The sequence below is a fragment of the Rattus norvegicus genome, chromosome 5, assembly GCF_036323735.1.
Source record: "Rattus norvegicus strain BN/NHsdMcwi chromosome 5, GRCr8, whole genome shotgun sequence".
NCBI classification, from domain to species: Eukaryota; Metazoa; Chordata; class Mammalia; order Rodentia; family Muridae; genus Rattus; species Rattus norvegicus.
The window spans coordinates 9,309,733-9,330,491 of NC_086023.1; the positions used below are offsets into that span (position 1 = coordinate 9,309,733).

The 20,759-nt window shown below is 41.6% G+C and overlaps 2 long non-coding RNA genes across 5 annotated transcripts; one reads left to right on the plus strand and one right to left on the minus strand.

The window, feature by feature from the left end:
* Positions 1-3,330: 3,330 nt before the first annotated feature.
* LOC102555885 (uncharacterized) lies at positions 3,331-20,720 on the minus strand. Of its 4 annotated transcripts, none has more exons than XR_592370.4 (4): positions 20,629-20,720; positions 15,060-15,219; positions 5,017-5,137; positions 3,331-3,999 (listed from the first exon to the last, which is right to left on the minus strand). It is a non-coding gene; the product is annotated as an uncharacterized LOC102555885 (long non-coding RNA). The 4 variants fall into 4 exon arrangements; XR_010066812.1 differs by having other exon boundaries at positions 15,060-15,216; positions 20,629-20,699; XR_005504556.2 differs by lacking the exon at positions 15,060-15,219 and having other exon boundaries at positions 20,629-20,716.
* On the plus strand, positions 9,360-14,777 carry LOC134487106 (uncharacterized). Its single transcript, XR_010066813.1, has 2 exons — positions 9,360-9,545; positions 14,512-14,777. It is a non-coding gene; the product is annotated as an uncharacterized LOC134487106 (long non-coding RNA).
* Positions 20,721-20,759: the final 39 nt, after the last annotated feature.

The following is a 20,759-nucleotide window of genomic DNA, read 5'->3' on the forward strand; positions in this document are numbered from 1 at the left end:
TTTAGTTTTGAACAACTAGCAACTAAAGTATTAAAATTATTGATTTAATCATCTGGAATGATGACTCCAGCCTCCTCTTCTGACCCATCCAATCAGAGCTATCTGCTTAATCATCTCAGAAGGACCACCCAGATGCTTAGCAGACCCTCACCTTAAAACAACTCAAGTTTCAGTGTCTTTTCCACTGGGACCTAGTGGTTCTCAACATCTTGTAGGCATCTGAAACAATCACTCTGTTTTCTAATCACATCTCTTCTCTGTCACTGCCCTGTGGCTATGTTCACTGGATGAACCTCCCTCCACAGCCAGTCTGTCTGATGTCTTTTATTTTTTAAAAGCCATAGTTGCAGTTCAACTGCACCCTGCTCCTATGGAGAGGCAGTGATGCCAATTCCTAAGCAAAAAAAGGAAATTCTTCCTTCCTCAAAGGGGATTTACGCCTCTTTTGTTGACGTTGAACTTGGAGTTGGTTATAAGTATGTCATCAAGTAATATGACAGCACTTTATAGACAAGGTAACAGTACAGCCTTCAGCCTCCCAGCTCCTATGCCTTTCCATCAAACATCAATTGGCTGTTTATTAATAATAGAATTGTGTTAACACAATTCTTTATCCATCAGCTATAATTTATAGTAACTAAAATTTTAAAATTCACATTTATTTATTAGTTGTTAATGTGAGCACCCAATGTTTTAGTGGCCTCAGCTACATTTTACCTGAATATTCCTCTAATATTTCTATACACTGGTCTGTGGCAATGAGTCACTTCATCTCCATGCCTAAGACAGTGTCTTTTACTTGATATATAATAAAAGAAAGACATACTTATTGTCTCCTGTTTTAAAAGATGTCTTATCTGCCATATGTTTATAATAGATATTACATCTGGCTGCCTTCAAGACTTTCTCTTTGTCAGAGTCAAGAGTAGAGCCAGGGTGTGACATTTGCCTCCTGCCTAGCCTATGTTTGTCTGCTTGACTTGGGCTTTCCCTGTGTGTCAGAGAATGTCTCTTGGGACTTTCCCAGCTCTGCTCATGGTTAATTTTATTTGTCACTTAGAGTGATTGAGCTACAGGGAGCCAAAAGGGGGTGATCTCTCCAGTATCCTTTCTCAGCCTCAGACTTAGGCAAGCATTAAGAACGAAGTCTTGGGTATGGGTATTCATTCACTATGCCTGTTCTCTCTCTAAAGGCTGCCCTGAACCTGGAATGCATTCCCACAGCTCCCTTAGGTGCCTTTCTCTATGCTTCTGTCCCTGCTCCTTCACAGTGATGCCTCTACTCTCTGAGATAGGACAAATGAGTGTGGCAGCCCTATGAAGTGGCTTTACTATCTTACATCCCATTGGTTCTCAGGACATCTTTAGTTTGGATTCTCCCAAGACCTTTTTGTCAGGTCCTACTTGAATTCCTATGGGACGATTCTGTAAAGAGTGTATAACAACCACCACCACCACTCTCTCTCTCTCTCTCTCAAGTCAGTCCTTAAGAACTTTAAGACCACATTTAGCCCTTGGAAATGTATTAGAAAACTCTAGATGCCTTTTCTCACTTGGATGTATGGGCATTGGGCACTTTCCTTCTCAAATCTTGACCTTAACTAGGTTTTGAAATCTTTACCCTGAAATCTCAGTACTCTTACACCCTCAGAAAAATTTACAAATTTCTTGAAAAATACACAAAATATTTAAAGGTTTTTGATGGTATGCATGAATTATACATAATGGATATCATTTTATATAGATTTATATAGAATTATACACGATGGACATTTTTTAGAAGAAAACCTGTGATGTTATAGATATGGATTAAAATTTAACTTTTTATAATTATATTATTACACATTAGGATCCTGTTTTAAATTAAAGGTAAACAATAACTCCACCTGCAATTTGTTCAGCAGGTAAAAGCACCTGCCCCCAATCCTGGGCTGTCATGGTGTAAAGAGTGAACCTACTCACAAGAACACGTGTGTGCCTGTTTGTGCAAGTTACTGTGTGCCTGAACATGGGTGCACTCCCCCCCCCTCTCTCTTTCTCTCTCTCTCTCATACACACACACACACACACACACACACACACACACACACACACACACACACAAACTAAATGATTTTCTATCAATATACCATCCTGACTACAGTAACAAGAAAAAAATCCTCTTCTGTTTTCTTGAAATAATTTGTATATAAGAAAACAGAGCTAGGCACTTTGAATAGTTAAAGCTTGTGGTTGTGAGGAAGGATCCATTCATAGCACTGTACTTTAGGAAGTAAACAGCACTTTCATGTTTGAGTTTGGTAGCTCCTTTAGGGATTTACTGCCTTGTGTGTAGAGACATTTTTGATTGAAATGATCTTAAGGCTGAATATGAGATGCAGAGACATGTGCTCAAAGTTGAGACAGAAATGGCAAGTGGCCACATTCCTCAGCATGTGTCCTTGAGCGAAGCAGGGAACTCAATACCCCAGCAGATGACAAGTTCAAGGATGAGGCCTGTGTTAGTGAACCCTAACTTGGAACACATGAAACCAGCTGAGTTCGAGTGCCCCTGTGAATCATCTTGGAGCATGAGGATTAATGAGGGTATGTGAGTATGTCCTCAGATTCTAATGCATTCCTGCAGGATGGGAATAAGAAATATGAGAACTATTAGACCGAAAGGAGATACAGCATTGTTAATTTCTCGCTATGTGACCATCAGAAGTAAGGTGCTTATGGGGCTTCAGTGGCAAGTTACTTTCCCACAATACACCTGCACATGAGAGACAGCTGTACACAGTACATGATTCTGTTCAGTAATGTTCACCAGTTACAAGCAGACTCTTGTAATTCTGTGTTTTTACACTTCCAGCATTACTTTCCAGAACTAACAGGATTATAAATTCAACTCTGTTTATGCTTTGGGCAAATAGCATTATCTAAACAGGGAGATTTAAATAAAATGGTGAATGACACTATTTAGATGCATTCAGATAGTTAAAAACTGTTTGACATTAAACCAAGTATGTAACTTAGAAGTCAGTTGATCTCTGGAAAAGCTGTCTATGTCTATGTTAAGGTTTCATCACTGACACCATCAGGTTAAATGACTGAAATAAGGAATTCAGACTCTCTGTTTAGAACAATAGTAGGTCAAAGTCTTGTGAGAATTGCAAACTCTTTTTGTAGTTCAGGATGAATCTGGACAAGAATACCAGCTGTTTTATTAGATAATGTCTTGGATAAGGTCACTCATGAATGAACATTTTCACACTCTGTATGAATCATGAATAAACACTGAGTTTGTAAAAGAATGACGACAAATGTCTGAGATAGCCCGGAAACAAATTATTGACCATGACCAAATTTAATTCCTAGCCAGGAAAAAGTCTGAACTTCTTGCCAAGCTCCATGTTTTCCAACAGATTAGAAATGAAAACTATAATGAGACACTGAAATACAAGCGCAAAAGTAGCTAATGTACTTGAGATCTGGTCTTACTTTTAAGGAACAAAGTAAATGTCTACTTTTAATTTTCAGACCAGCTGAAAAATTTGGACAACTTATAGAGATCAAAAGAAAACATAAGTTGATACCAGAATTGTTTATGGTTCCTTCAAAAAAACACCCTTCCTTTTCTAAATATCTCTGTATTGTTGGGAAGGAAGGACAAAAGGGTGCTCTCGTTCATGAAGGGTAGACATTAGTAAACTGCCTACCTCCTAGTGTAGTAATGAGATCTACAGAATTTGTTTTAATTGTTCAGTCAAAACACTCTCACAATTTGAAAAGGTCAGTTAAAAAATGGGTGATCACTTTCAGGTTTTCTTTTCATAATGCAGAATTCTTTTCTGATGGCTCGAAATGACACAACCATCTGCTAATGACACAACTGCCTTCATCCAAGTCAAAATAGTCCCAGGGAATGAAGCAGAGGTTTGGAAGACTCGCTCCTGATAAATCATGTTCTTTATGCTGACCTTAGCTTTTCCATGCAGAGAACCATGCTGGGAGCCTCTGCAAGACAATTTGAAATTGAACATGAGAGGATTAATTTCTTGCAATGGAGCCATCTCCTACAGCAGCACAATGTGCATGGCTGTTCTGCAGAAATAGCTGAGCGACACTTTTAAGTTAAGGCGCCTTTTCATAGTAAGTGTTTTTCAGATTTGCTATTGTATTTCACTGAGGAAGTAAGGAATGCATATACATCATGATCAACACGAGGTGCAATATTGTATATGCCATCTCATCTACAAGGTACTATGCTTCCTTCAGTTCACATTGCTTTTCTTGCTTACGTAAGTTGCTTATGTCTATTGTGCATTAGGATATAAATGTCTGTTGGATGCAATTTATGCAAAGGTAAGTGGGGCAGGTAAAAGGACTCCATGGATACAGGTTCCATACCAAGGACCCACATGATGGAAAGAGTGGACATGAGAACTGACTCCCACATATGTGTAATGGCACATACACACAACCATACATTGCAAAATGCAATAAAATATATTGCCAAAGAGAACAAATAGAAAATATGAATGTTCATGATATAGAAGGAAAGAGGTATTTCCATAACGGGACTTGTGAAATATTTGATAATTATATTGTTTTAATTATGAAGAAAATTACCATTATCCATATACTGTAAGAGTTATTTAAACACACACTTGAATTTGGGAGTTATTTGCATACTTTGTAGGGATTTATGGCAATGTAAAAATATTATCCATTGAATAATTCCATGTATGAGAACTTCGTCCATCAATGGATAGGAATAAATGTGTAGTATGGATTCACAATGACTGTGGGAAATATAACATGATCTAATCACAACACACTGGCAACCATCTTGGCTGTCCATGAAGATAATATGAATGTAAATATAAGTTTTAGCACAATGGACAAATCTGCATTTATTTTTTGCCTTCAAATAGATTTAGTTTAATTCTTGAATTATCAGGGAAATGTGATAGCTAGTTATTGAATATTAATCACAATATAACACATCCTTTCTTAAATCAATGTCCTTACATAAATTTATCTTCGTTTTTCTTTGATGTATTTTCAGGGCTGAGACTTGAACCCAGGGCCTCAGGCATGTTAGGCGAGCATGCTCTACCACTGAGCTCCCCACCAACACTGGTCTTCACATCTAAAAAGAAATAGATAAGACACACATTACCTTGAGTTTAATTGGCTTTATCAAAACATTTTAAAATAATTATAATAATGTCATCTTTCTCTTGCTCCTCCCAAATATCTAAGTTAAAAAAAAATCCTTAAAAGAAGTATCGTGGGAACTTGTTTTCTTTTATTGGATTTTTCTTTTTTAACTTTAAATGCTATCCCCTTTCCCCCGTTTTCCCTCCAGAAACCCACTATTTCCCCCTGCTTCTAAGAGGGTGCTCCCCTCATGTGTAGGGCATCCAGCCTTCACAGGATCAAGAACCTCTGCTCCCACTGATGCCCGGCAAGGCCATCCTCTGCTACATATGCAGATGGGACTGTAGTGGAGACTTGCATTTCTCTTTGAATTTGCAGAACCTATAGGGTCACTAGCAGTGCAAAAGGTTTCAATTTTCCCACAGTGGTGGAGCAAGATATCTATGCAGAGCTCCAGCTGGCTGCTGCTCAGGGCAAGATTCGCAAGGCCACATTCCAGATTGCCTCAATATTGCAACACAAGAGATTTTACTACATGAAAACAACCATCCTACAATCAAAGAACACAAGGGGGTGTCACTTTCACAACACTCTACAGAGGGAAGCCTCTTGAAAGTCACTATTTTGTCAAGCAACTAGAAAAAGGTGGCAAGACACACATACTAGACAACAAAGTAGTGGGTGCTACGACCGAAGGCTCGCAATTCATTAACCACACGGACATAACTTCCAGCAGTAGCATTCAGGAGTCCCTATACCAAGTGCAAAGCCACAGACTTGGCTGTGGATATAACAGTGGCGGTTTCCAGAGTCTAGGAATTCCAGGCATGAGTATTGTGCACAGCTCTTGTTGTTTTCCCATTATGTTATAACTATAAAATTTATTTTCATCACAGGCAGCCAGGATGGACTGCCAATGGGCTGTGATTTGAATGACATAAGACACAAAAGGAGGTGGGTCTGTGACTCAAGAGGAAGGGACTGAATAAGAGTGAACAGCCACCTGCTTGTACAGATGACAACATTAAGGAATTCTGAGACTGATGGTCCCAGATGTCACCATCAGTGAGAGATGGCTTGTTCAGCTCTTGCTAGATTTTCTAATACTCTTTATGATCTCAGGGGTCCAGAAAGAAGTGTATTTTGCTTGGGTAATATCACATACCCTTCCCTGGGACAGTTCTCAAGATCAGGGAAATGAAATGTTCTGCCTAGCCAGGGCACTGTGAGATCACCCCTGAGTGATTGGAAGTGGTCCAGCCTGATCTTTAGTGGGCAGAGTGATGCTTTCCAGGTAGATCTCTGAGTGCTGTTTGCACCAAAAGAATTGATGTTACTGAACTTTCAAAGGACAGTGAAAGGAAAAAGGCATATGGCCTCCTCTTCTTCTTCCTCCTCCTCTTCCCTGCCTCTCCTCCTCCTCTTCCCTGCCTCTCCTCCTCCTCTCCTCCTCTCCTTCCTCTTTTCCTTCCCCTTCTACTTCTCCTCCTCCTCCCTCTAGGAGACAAGACCTCACCAGGTCATTCTTGTGGTCCTGGGCTTGCAACCTCCCAGCATTGTTCTCCTCACCAAGTGTGTGGATTATAGCAGAGCTCAACCACACACAACTTCCTTACCTCTCCTTGGTCAATTACAATTTTGTTTGTTATTTGATTTTGTCTTGATCATCCAAAACAGCTATCACTGGGATTGAATTTAAAAACTAATTTACATATAAACTAAACTGTAGTCCTTTCCTTAACACCTCCCCTGTTCCCAGGGTACCCACAGCTCTGACTTTGCTTTCTAGCAGCTACACCTCACCCCCGAAATCTGACCTCTCTTATGAACCTCCCTGATGAGAAGTAGACCCTCTGATGTCACCCAGCCGGGCAGCTCTCTTCCTACAAGAGAACTTTTGAGCATATCTTTTATAATCAAGGTTTTACTTCCTGTTGAAGCACAATACAAGGCAATGCCTAACCCAATTGTTTGCCTCCTTGTCATTGTGTGAGAAGAGAGTCTTTTGCTCTCGTATAAATCCACACAAGAGAAACTTCTAATCTTTCCCTAACTAAGGAGAGCAATGAAGTCAATCCCCCTGTCTCATTCTTTCTTCTCTATAGGAAGGAGAGGTAAAACCCTAGCTTTCACTCAACTCTATTTTCCTATCTGATAGAATTCAGGTCACCACTCCCTGGTACCCTGACATCTAGTTCTCTTTGATAGTTCTCTATTCACACAAGAAGTTCTGTCATCTGCTCAGGTTGTAAGACTGGGTATTTCCTGTCTCTGAAGTCATCTGGTAAGGAAGGGTCTATGCCTTCAGTGGGAGACTTGCTGACCTCTCTAGCTCCAATTCTTCCTGGCTTGCTGAAACAGTCCTTGACCCATCTCTAGACTGGCAAGAGGGCTGGCCATGACACTTGAGCTACTCAGCAAATACAGGGATTATATTTTCATTACAATGAACGCTACTTTGGCCTTACACCCAAGCCACATGCTCCAATCAACATTCTCAGATCCCCAAGTTTTACTGGCTACTCATTGTCCTAATAAACATGACACCTCCATTCCTCTGTCTACATGTTGGAAACTTGGAGTTTCTTCTCCCTCTGAGAAGTCATTTGACCTATTCCCAAAGTCTTCATATCATTCTAGTCCCCAAACTAACTTGTGATAACTGACAGGGCAAGGTTTGATTTCAGTGAGTGCCAAGAAAAGGGACTTCAGAAGGGGCATGTGACTTGCCCATAACGGTAGATGGAGGTTGTAGTGACAGTAGTCATTGAGGCTATACCTCAGAACCAGAGGCACTCACAACCTTGAACTTAAACAATAACCAGAACATTTCGTCCAGTGGTTACTTCCTGTAACTGCCATTTTTTTCAAAAGCCTATGACAATTCAAGCATCCTCATCACACACATGTGGAAGAATTCCAGGCAAAGAGAAATTCGTGTAACCCAGGACCACAATGCCCAGGGCATGTGTTCTAAACTGCCATGACACTGTTGATCAGAAAGATAACAAAATAGCTGCGGGCTTTCCTCCATGACAGCGTGAGCAATCACTCTAGAGTTGGACGTGCTGGTGAATATATGTATATCCCTGCAGCTTCTGTTGTTTCTAAGTACCTCATTGGCTGGGATATTGAATATCACTTCAGATAATGCAAGCCTTAAAGCCTGTCAAACCGAGACAGCCCATGCACCTGCACCCAGCTGTCTACTCCTCCAGCAGTTCTGGGCAGCTGTCAGTGTTCCCACTCTTTCCCACATAGCCAAGAGTATCAAACTACATGTCAAAAATGTCCCGCTATGTCCAAAATAAGATGGCAGATACTAAATAAGCCTGCCTCATCACTGTATATGCCTTTGACCCTTAGCCAGGCAATTATGAACGGTGCAAACAAGTTCTTGGATATGTCTATTGAGGTTACTTAGTATGTATGTGATATAGACATGGGCATTTTGAAAAGTACAATGTTCATCAAATCTTAGTGTCTCAGATCCATATCAGAATGTGTTCCTGTATGTTTATGGGAATGTGAATCTGTGCAAGGTCAGCAGAAGCTAGCAGAAAAGAGGAGAAAAACACCAACGGCCATTCTGTACACACTCTACCCTGCACTGCCTTACCCTGTCTCGTGCTGAGAGTTGGTCTGAACTATTTTACTTAGTATTGCTTTCTTCTGGGTAGTTTCATTTTTTCTCCAAGTGTTTTCAAGAAACAAAGACAAAAACAGGGAATGGGGAACAGTACTGAGTATTTTGTGTGTCATCTGAACCATTTTCTCCTGTGTTGTAGATGAAATAAGGGAAGTCCAGATAAAACCACCTCTGTAATACAGGGTTCACGACCAGAACACAGAAAATTCAGGACAGTTCTGAAACACTGTAAGGATGTCAATGGAGGAATTAATCACCACATCTCATTAGCTTAACTGTTTTTCTCATTAATAGATTGAAAATAATTGGTATTGTCACATCATCTACTGATTAGGTGTGCCAAAATGACTCTTTTTTGAATCTCAATGTTAAGATTTCTGTTGTCTAAAAAGTTACTCCAAGGATTAAAGAACAATACGGAAACTAAACACATTTTGTTTATTTTTATTCCCCTAGAAGCTTTTACAAAAGGATTAAGGCATATCACTTTGTAATCAGACACAAGGACATGAGCCCAGGCCTCTTAGAAGCTCCTGCTCTTGGATGCTGGAGAGAAGGCTTTGCAGACACTGCTATCCTTAGGCCAGACACTAGCGCTGGAATGACTCAGCTTTTGCCATGGGAAACCTAACCACAGAGAAGCTGCAGAGGAAGAGGGAGAGACAAGAGTGAAAGGCACAGGAATGTGGTTTACCTCCACAGGCGGGTGAGGTAGATGGCAGCGCTGGAATAGCACTGCTGAATCCCAGTAGGTAGTTGCTTGCTGGCTTTTTTGCCTTCCATTGACTCATTTGTGTGTGTGTGTGTGTGTGTGTGTGTCTGTCTGTCTGTCTGTCTGTCTCTGTGTGTGTGTCTGTCTGTCTGTGTGTCTGTCTCTGTGTGTGTGTCTGTGTGTCTGTCTGTGTGTCTGTCTCTGTGTGTGTGTCTGTGTGTGTGTGCACGCACGCATACACACTAGACAACAACTCTAGGTGCTACCCTCTGAGGTTGGGTTTCTCAGTACCCTAGAAGGTACTGATTAGACTCCTCTACTTGACCAGAAAGCCCCAGGGGTCTGCCCTTCTCTGCCATTTCGTTGCTGGAATTGCAAAAGGACTGCCATGTTCGGCATTCTCGATTAGTAATCTAGTCCTGTGTTGTGTCGCACGGCTGTGGTAGACGCCATGACGAAGAGTATCAAAGAATTTGTTTCATCTTATACTTCCATATCAAATTCAGTCACTGAGGGAAGTCAGGGCAGGAATGCAAGGCGGGAACCTAGAGACAGGAACTGAGGCGGACCAAGAGGAATGCAGTCACTCAGCTAGCTTGATCCCTGTAGCTTTTTTTTTTTTTTAATATAAGGGTGAATTTCAGGGGTGGCAGCAATCAGTGAGCTAAGTCGCCCCACATCAATGTTTAGCCACCCCCCCTCCAGAAAAGCCAGAGACTTGTCTAGAGGTCAATTTTATGGATGTGTTCTCTCTGTTGAGATTCTTTCTTTCTGGGTGGTCTTTGTTTTAAATGGTGGAAAAAACAGTACATGTGGATGGTAGGGGCTAAATTCAGATTTTCATGCCACAGGGACACCTCCCCGGCCCTGGCCTGATTACTGGGCCATAGGAAAGCGGAAACTCCAGAGAGTGGGCAAGCATGGGGCTGTTTGTCATTCCTCAGCATCCTCCTAGCTCACGGGAGCAAGAGAATGAGAACATGGTGAATGCCCTGCCGCTGGATTTCATGATGTGAAAATGCACAGCAGGAATCAAAGCCATGCAGGGTAATATCATAAAAATGATACATGAAAAGTAAACTTTTTTCAAGTAAATGTAAAACAACATTGAGCAAAGAAAGGCAGGGGAGGTGGTGCAGTGGGGTGGCACTTGCCCCACAAGCATAAGGATACCCAGAACCCTCATAAGAGGCAGGGTGTGGCTGTATGTGATTTAAGACCAATGCTGGGAGAGCAGAGATGAGAAGGTTCAGTGAGAGGCCCCATCTCATGGGGATAAGGTGGAAAACCAAAGAGAAGTATGTTCCTCTGACATCCACAATCAAGCAAGCAAACACATGCACACATTCATGACTAAGAGAGAGAGAGAGAGAGAGAGAGAGAGAGAGAGAGAGAGAGAGAGAGAGAGAGAGATCTGCACTATAAAGCCTTCCTCTCTGTATATCACAAAGCTGTTCTTGGAAAGTGAGGTGGAGTTAGAACAGACCCAAATAAAGCCAAGGTGTTCATCACCAGCAGAGCTGCCCAGAAAAAAAATGCTCAGTGGCACATGTGTGATAAGGAAGGATTCTTCAGTGAACTGAAGCCACAAAAGGATTTCAATAAAGCCCAATACATAGGTACCTAACAAAATCCATCCATTATATAAAGCGATGGTTTGTAACTGTGCTCTTCATTTTCCACTTTAAGAGACAAAATTATTAAAATAAAAGTGTCAGCCTTAAAGGTAGCACTACTACTGTGTGGTCTGTTCACCCTTTTCTTTTTAAATTTGTGTATAAGATAAAAGACAAGTGCATCTCAGAACATTACATGTTTTGGGCTATGCCATGTATAAAGAGGAGATTTTGTGTCCACCACAACTGAAAACTGAGAGGTAGAAGTGTGAAAATGCAGGCGCACGTGGCGTTGAAAGGTGGGTAGTTAAGTTGCTTGTAAGCTCCGGTCAGAAAGTCGGGAGAACTTAGAGCTTGGTGCAGAAAGACAGTAAAACAGTGATGTATGACTGGGAGGCCACAAAGCGGAGGAGAGTTACATTAATCTCTCCTTATTAGTGATTACTTTAAATATAAGTGGATTCAGCTCTCCCAGTTAAGAAAATAAATTAGAAAACAAGAATCTTAATAAGCATTAAAACATTTAAGCAACAATCAAAGTATATACCCTCTACGAAAGTCTTAATTTAGACCCAAAGAAAGGGAGATTGCTAAAAGGTTACTGGAGACAAAGATATTATATGTTTGTAATACTAGTAACAGAGTAATTGGTATAATAATTTTAAATATTCATGCAACTCAAAGATCATCAAAATGTGCAAAGAAAAACCTACAGAACTGAAAGAAGAGGTATTTGTACAGTTGTGTATGTCAATACCCTGAATTGATTATACAGAACGTAATTATACAGAGGATAAATAAATGACTTCCTGGTTCAACAGCAGCTTATGTGACTCCAGAAGATAAATTGGAAGTAAGGACCTAATAAGGCAAGAAGTGAAGTAGATCTAATAGACATGGACAGAACTCTGACTAACAAGAGAATGTATGTTCTCCCCAAGAGTCCATGGGATACTTTGCAGCATAGACTACATGAGAAATCAGATTACATATTGATATGTTTAAAACCATAAATAACTCAGCAAGTATATTCTTCAGTGAAGTTAGACATCTAAAACTCAAAGTTGTGAAAATTTAAAAACATAGTTTTAAACAGCTGATTAAAGTTGAAATTAAATTTAAAAGGAAGTTAAAATATACTTAACAGAAAAGTGCAAATAAAAATGTGCTGTGTCATAACTTACACAACACAGCCAAACAATGCTAATGGAGAAATTCACTGCTACAGGCACATAAAAGCAAACGGCTAGGGTTGCAGCTGAACGGCAGAACGCTCAACACTCGTCTAACATTGCCTCAGACCTGGTTTGGATTTCCAGAAGCAGAAAATTTAAATAACCTAAATTTCCATCTTAATGAACGAGAGGCATGAGTGAACCCAAAGACTGAGCAGAGTAAAAAGGAATAGAGACTAGAGCAGAGATCAGAACCAGAAATGTAGTATGGAAAATAAAGTGCAGGTTTTGGTTTGGGCTGTGCATTGTGTCACGATGGAGTGCCATGTCCTCAACAACTGACAGTGGTGAGAGAGAGCTGGAAAGACATGTCGTTTTATGTGGTGTTGAAATGAAGATCGTTAATGTGCTATCAGTTCCAGTCAGAGTGTATGAACTTAAGTGGCTTGGTGAAACCAGACATTGGTCCTTTGAAAAGATCAACAAACATGATAGAACTTAAGCTACATGGATAATGAAAAAAGGCTTATTAGACGGATGAACTAAGGTATTGCCATGTTTTTATAATCTTGTTAGCTAATTAACAGTCACAGCTCGGCAAATTGAAAAAAATTAAAGAACTATAACTAGTCCCTCTCTGATAGTTTTGTTATTGTTGATGTTGTGTTGCTGTTGTTGTTGCTGTTGTTGTTGTTGTATTGTTTTATAAAGAAGATGCCAAGCTTCCTAATCCATCCAATGAGGGATAAGCACCATTTTAACCCCAAACCCAACAGATGTTTCTGAAAGTAAGAACTATAGGTAAATCCCTCTTACGAACAATGCTGCATAATTCTCAGCAGAGTGGTAACAAACCAAGTTCAATACCACGTCGGACCATGACCAAGTGAGACTAACTCCTGGAATGCAAAATGTTTCAACACTGATTAATGTTGCAGATAGAGAATAGAGAACTCCTAGAAAGCAAAACTAATAGAGAATGAACAACTGACTCAAAATTGGGCAAAATGCTCGAATGTACATTTTCCTTTAGGCATTAATACAAGTGGCCAATAAACACATGCAAAGACGATCAACATTGCAAACCTTTAACCATATGTAAATTAAAGCTAAAATGAAATGGAGATTTCTAAAAAATAAATAAAACTAAAATTGAAACTAGAGCTACCATATGACCCAGCTATACCACTCCCGAGTGTTTATCCCCAGGACTGTAAGTCAACATTCTTGCACATCCGTGTTTATAGATGCGCTACTCACACTGGCTAAGAAACAAAACCAGCTTGCATCCCCAATCACAGATGAATGGACAAGGAAAATGCTGTATACATACAAAATGAGATTTCATGCAGCCAGCAGGAAAAAATGAAATCATGACATTTGTAGAAAAGTGGATGCAAATTGAAATCATTATGCTAAGTGAAATAAGCCAGACTGAGAAAGACAAGAACCATCTCTCATCAACGGAGTCTAGATTTAAAATCACATGTATGCATGTGTATCTGCACGTTTATAGGTGTATGTTTGTATGTCATCAAATTAGAAAGTTGTTCACAAGAGAAAAGATGGAGATGTTAAAAATGTAGAAAAAGAGAAGCTACTAGAAAACATTTAATAGGAAAGCAGAAGAGAGGAGCATCTGAGGGAAGGAAGAGAGGAAGTAGCTGGAAGGAGGAAGGAGAGCAATAGGAAATAATCACTTGTATTACGGGGATGCTATCATGGAAAACATTGCCTATAATGCCAGTCACAAACAAGAGAAAGAAAGAAGAAAGAGACAGACAGACAAAGGAGGACAGGGAGAGACAGAGAGACAGAAAGACTGAGAAAACAAGGTTGAGAGGACCTTACAGAGGCCAGGAATAGCACCTGACTCTTGCAGACTGGGAAATCTCAGAGCTTACAGGGAACTGGGGTCACAGTCCAGAGGAATCTTGGAATGGCTGTAGAGAGTCCTTGAACTGAGTTGGTTCCAACTCTTCCCATGCCTCTGGTATGACTCATCCTGATTGTCAATTTGACTGGATGTGGAACCACCCATGAGACCAGCCTCTGTGTGGGGGATTTCCTTGTTAACTGGAGTGGGAAAATCTACCCTAAGTGGAGGCAGTGCCCTTCTGTGCTGTCTCAACAAGGAGAGCCAAGGGGCGGGTAACTTTTGCTTCTGCTTGTCTTTACATCTCTCTGGAAGTTAATCTCTCCTGTTCCTAGTTCATCTACTCTCATGCTGCCACTGCCACGGCCACAGCTGATGCCATCCCTTGGAGCCATCTGAATCCAACTTCTCCAACATGGACTCAAGATCAGTGGTTCTCAGGAATCCTCCAGGCTTTCAAGTTGGGACTGAAGTATCCAGCATCATGGCTGGAGAAGTTCACAGTTCCTGTTACCTCCAGTGTGAAAACAGCCATTGTTGGTCTACCCAGCCCACATAGTGTAGGATGATCTAATAAATACATAATATAAGTTTATTATATGTTCCTTCTATCTATTCTGTGTCCCTCTAGAGAACCCTGACTAGGTGTGTGTGTGTGTGTGTGTGTGTGTGTGTGTGTGTGTGTGTGTGTGTGTGTGGTGTATGACATCATACTATTTCTAATAGTATGATCATACTATTTATCTGCATCCTGGAACAAAGATAAATACAAATATCCAGGACCAAGAAGGCAAGTGTCACTGTCTGGCATTCAACAAAAAGTTACCAGGGAGGCAAGAAAATAAGGAATTATAGCCTGTAGTTAAGAGAAATACCTATTTACCTTGACCCAGCGTCAGGAAAGCATGTGGGGCTGCCAGGGCCTGTCCAGGCCTGCCTCTCCATGGTGCCTTCCCTGTCTAGAGAACTGGAACAGTTTTTCTATGCTCACAGGATTATCTTATTCTCTTGTATAGAAAGGATTCAACTTCTGGATGTTCCTGCTGGGAGCCAACACAGAGGATAGACATTCACTTTCTGTTCCACAACAGGCCCAGAGATTTTTTTTTAAAGACACATCATCTTTTGCCTTTCTAAATTTCATTTTTCCATTCTGCTCCTCATTGCTGTTTTGGAGCATGGGGAAAGCCTCCAGTGTAGTCACACCAGATGTCAACCAGCAGTCCTCCCACCTGTCAGCTCCTGAGAGCCCCTCTCCCCCTCACTGATACAGGTTAGGCCTGATGGACTTTCACACCTCTGGTTACTGCCCTTCTCCCTCTGGCTTTCCCTCTCTTCTCTCTTACCATTTTATATGTGGACATAAATTCTTCTGAATCTATGCTAGTTGTTTTTAAATAAGACAGCCCAGGTCAAGCATTCATGAAATTTTATGAAGATCCAGAATTCTTCTCAACTAGAGAAACACTATTTAAAGATTGATTTCATGTTTGTAAGAAGAAAACAGGGTTGTCTGGCTTTAACAATAAATGCAGTTCCTTAGATTGCTGTTGTAGTTATGCATACTGTGTACATGAAATAGATGGATAAACAAGAAATGTTCTTTCAAAGCCCTTCCAGTTGGTAAGACATGTGCTCATGGATAAGTGTCAGTAGAAGAGAAGATAGACCATGTAGACATAAACTCTGTTTAGGTGAAGGACAAGCAATGGCTTGAGTGTGGCCTCAGTTCAGCACTATTTGCAGATGGCACTGTGTTCGTGTGCTTGTGCCTTCAAACACCCAATATGTAGGAGGGTCCTTTCCTGAACAGTCTGATTCTGGGGACACAAAATGCTCTCTGCCACCACCGAGCTTACAATTTAATTTTCCTGTTTTGTTTTTAACATTACTCTCTTTCTTGGAGGAAATGGCTAAGACGTGGTAACCTAGGGACAGAAATGTGAAACAGGGCACAAAGACTTCCTCATCCCTGTTTTCAACAACTTCCTCAAGCTCTCCTTTAAGAGTGGGACTGAAAAAGAAGTATAGCACAGCACCCCCTTTTGTTTGTATTTTTATTTTGCTAAATAGAACGGCATAAATTATCTTTAAAACCTTATTGCGTTTAGATGGATAACGGCGACTGGGGATAGGAAAGTAAACCTTATATGTAAATGAGCCAGGTCTGTCTCTTACAGAAAAGGACATTGGCAGATGATGCTGGATCCCTGTTCTCTGACAACACCACGTGTCTGCTACCTGAGAGCATCCTCTGGCATTTGGAACTTTCCTAGTTTTTACGTGGTTCTCCATAGAGCATGAGCCATGGGTAAAGGTGAAAATGGTGTCAGCCAGTTTCTAAAATGCAAGTCCTGCGAACATAGCCCAAGACGTGGGAGAGGACACAAGAGAAGAGGGGACCACTATAGGACATATGAGGCTCAGAGAGACTGTAGTGCCCTCAATGACTGGAGCTGCACATAACCACTCTGGACTCTCAACATACAGGCTGTACATAGGCAACACATTCCTGAAGGCTTAGCAGACAGTGAGATGTAGGCCAGATAGTGACTGCAGAGAGGTAAACCAATGTCCGCCACCAAAGGGTCCTCTCCAGTACCTGCCATGTGGTAGGGGAACATTTCCTTCTCTAGTAACCTCACGATTTTATCAAGTAAGACTTTAGACCACACACTGGACACTGGAGTTCTGTATTACAACCTCAAGAATTGGCTCAGTAACTGTTTTCACACTTCCAATTCCTGTCAATCAAATCAAAAGTACTTAAAAAGGAGGAAGTCCCCTCCAGAGATGGGACTTTCTTAGCCTTTGCCTAAGAATTTTTTAAAAGATTAAAAAAGAAAGATTGTTCTCAGACCCAAGAGCCAAAGCTCTCACCAGGCAGCTCATCCTCCAGGATTCCCCAACACCATTCTCCAACATCATTCTGCCGGTTCCAAAGGCACAACAAAGCCTTTGGGGACCTTCCTTTCAGAGGCACGCCTTCTAAGGGACTGGAATTCCTTGGTAGGCTAATCCTGTAGGCAAAGAGATGTATAGAAAGCACACAATATCTCTGGAGTTTGGAGCTCCCTAAAAATCAGAAAAATACTGCTTTAATTTTTTTTCCAACACTGGTTGACTCTTTAGGCATCCTCACAATGGAGGAGACTGCCAACTGGGTGCTTGGCTTATACTTTAAATGAAGAGAGAGTCAGGAATGAGATGCACCTCCCTATCCCCAACTACCCACCAAGCATTTTGTTTTTATTTATTTCTGGTAAAGAGTGTTTTTGTTTTTTTGGTTTTTTTATTTTGGTTTTTTGTTTTTTTAAGATATTGCCTTACACATAGCCCAGGCTCATCTTAAACTTAGGATCCTCCTTCCTCAACCTCCTGATGCTGGCACAGCCTGACTAGCCTCACCTTCAGTCTTTGTTTTTCATTGCTGTGTTCTTGATTTACATAATTCCCCCACTTGCTCTCCCTCCACACCTTCCCCAGCTCCCTGTCTTGCTCCCTGTTTGTTAACGAATGCATGATCACATACTTAAATACAGCATGCTGGGCCCTTTTGGCGCTGCTCTGTGTGTCAGTTGGTGCTGAGCACTTGGCATTGGACAACTGATTAGCGGCTTCTCCCCGGGGAAGACTATCCTGCACTAGTCTAGGGAGAGAAGGTTGAGAGATCCTCCCATCCGCATGTGGGTGTCAGTTGCAACGGTAATTATTCAGGTCCTGAGACTGATTATGCCAAGGATTCCAGCCATTGCTCCCACCAGACCTGATGGCTGGTAACCTTCTGAAGGCAACCATTCACAGGAATAGCTTTCTCTGGTGCAACAACCATGACAATGACAACGACGACGACGACGACGACAACAGCTGCAGCAACAACACAAGAGCTGACTTGAACCTGGAGGGGACTCACAGGTTTCAGTACAGTTTCTAATAAGGACCTAAGCCTGTGGAGACTTGAGCCTAACCCTGTGCCAGGCAAGAGGAGTCCAGCACAAGAGTGCAAGTGCATGAAACGCCACATGGCTAATGGTAGCTGTGGCCTACCTTTCATCTTCCTCTCTTAGGAATTGTACTCACATGCAAGTATTGTCCTGAGAAAGCGAACAACACAGCACTGTAGCCCAGACTGTGAGGGTTATGAACCAAAATCTACATTTGCATTGCGTGCGTGCATGCCTGTGTGTGTGTGTGTGTGTGTGTGTGTGTGTGTGTGTGTGTGAGAGAGAGAGAGAGAGAGAGAGAGACAGACAGACAGACAGACACACAGACAGACAGACAGACAGACAGAGACGTGTGTGTGTGTGTGTGTGTGTGTGTGTGCGTGTGTGTGTGTGTGTGTGTGATGTATGGTATGCTGTATTTGTGTGTATGTTTGTGTATGTGTGTATGGTGTGTGTGTGAGAGAGAGAGAGACAGACAGACAGAGAGACAGAGATGTGTGTGTGTGTGTGTGTGTGTGTGTGTGTGTGTGTGTGTGTGTGTGTGCTTCTCTAATAAAGGGCTCTGTAATTCCCACCGGAAGTGTTTGCTGGCCCTTGGAGCTGCAGAGTTTCTTATGGTTAGGTGCAGGTGCTGAGGTGCAAGGAGAGTGAGACCAATGTTACTCTCTGCTATGTACTGCCCCTGGGTGTTTCCTCCAGAATTTGCCCTCCAAGGAGCCAGAAGACAGCTTTACAGATGCCCTGCAAACCACATGCTCGGCTCCCGGCTGCATAGTGAACCCCAACCTCAGTCACACAGAATAGTGAACCCCAACCTTAGTCATCCAGAAGGAATATAAGCTTTATCAAAAACTAGGTAATTCTTAACTTTTAAACCACGTATAATTTAAAGGGTGACATTTTCTTAGTGTGTTTTATTCTCAGATGGGCATTATGCTCAGTAAGTCAACGAGGCTTTTCGCATGTTTTATTCATTAACATCTTCAGTATTCAATGTGTACTGGACACTGACCTGAACTACCTGACTACCCTGCAAATACTCATCGAGACTGCCACCTGTGCAGCATCTGTTACATAGATCAAGAATGTTCTTTTTTTTTCCTTTTTTTCTTTATTAACTTGAGTATTTCTTATTTACATTTCGAATGTTATTCCCTGTCTCGGTTTCCAGGCCAACATCCCCCTAACCCCTCCCCCTCCCCTTCTATATTGGTGTTCCCCTCCCCATCCTCCCCCCATTACCGGCCTCCCCTCAACAATCACCCCCTCACTAGGGGTTCAGTCTTAGCAGGACCCAGGGCTTCCCCTTCCACTGGTGCTCTTACTAGGCTATTCATTGCTATCTATGAGGTTGGAGACCAGGGTCAGTCCATGTATAGTGTTTGGGTAGTGGCTTAGTCCCTGGACGCTCTGGTTGCTTGGCATTGTTGTTCATATGGGGTCTCGAGTCCCTTCAAGCTCTTCCAGTTCTTTCTCTGATTCCTTCAACGGGGGTCCTGTTCTCAGTTCAGTAGTTTGCTGCTGGCATTCGCCTATGTATTTGCTGTATTCTGGCTGTGTCTCTCAGGAGAGATCTACTTCTTTGCTTCATCCATCTTATCTAATTGGGTGGCTGTATATGTATGGGCCACATGTGGGGCAGGCTCTGAATGGGTGTTCCTTCTGCCTCTGTTTTAATCGTTGCCTCCCTATTCCCTCCCAAGGGTATTCTTGTTCCCCTTTTAAAGAAGGAGTGAAGCATTCACATTTTGATCATCCCTCTTGAGTTTCATGTGTTCTGTGCATCTAGGGTAATTCAAACATTTGGGCTAATAGCCACTTATCAATGAGTGTATACCATGTGTGTTTTTCTGTGATTGGGTTACCTCACACAGGATGATATTTTCCAGTTCCCTCCATTTGCCTATGAATTTCATAAAGTCATTGTTTTTGATAGCTGAGTAATATTCCATTGTGTAGATGTACCACATTTTCTGTATCCATTCCTCTGTTGAAGGGCATCTGGGTTCTTTCCAGCTTCTGGCGATTATAAATAAGGCTGCTATGAACATAGTGGAGCATGTGTCTTTTTATATATTGGGGCATCTTTTGTGTATATGCTCAAGAGAGGTATAGCTGGTTCCTCAGGTAGTTCAATGTCCAATTTTCTGAGGAACCTCCAGATTGATTTCCAGAATGGTTATACCAACAATGGAGGAGTGTTCCTCTTTCTCAACATCCTTGCCAGCATTTGCTGTCACCTGAGTTTTTGATCTTAGCCATTCTCACTGGTGTGAGGTGAAATCTCAGGCTAAGAATGTTCTTAAATTTTCATTTTTCTAGATCAAGGAACAAATGTCCAAATGTATTCAGAATTCTTCCAGCCAAGCGTCTCTAAGACTCATAGAAGAAGGGGACTGCCCACCTAGGTAGATTCCCCACAAGAGTTTAGTCTGCAACTACATTCTATATGGTTTTCATTTGGCCACAGAAAATAGAGGAGCCCCACCCATCTCCAGTGGTTCATACCAAGATCTCACTGAGGAGCAGGACAGGAGGTGAGGATGATCACATCTGTTCTCAGAAAGTGACACCCCAGCTACCAGTTCACTTAAAAGTCCTGCATTTCGTGTGCTTTGTGACATAAGGGCTTCTCAGTG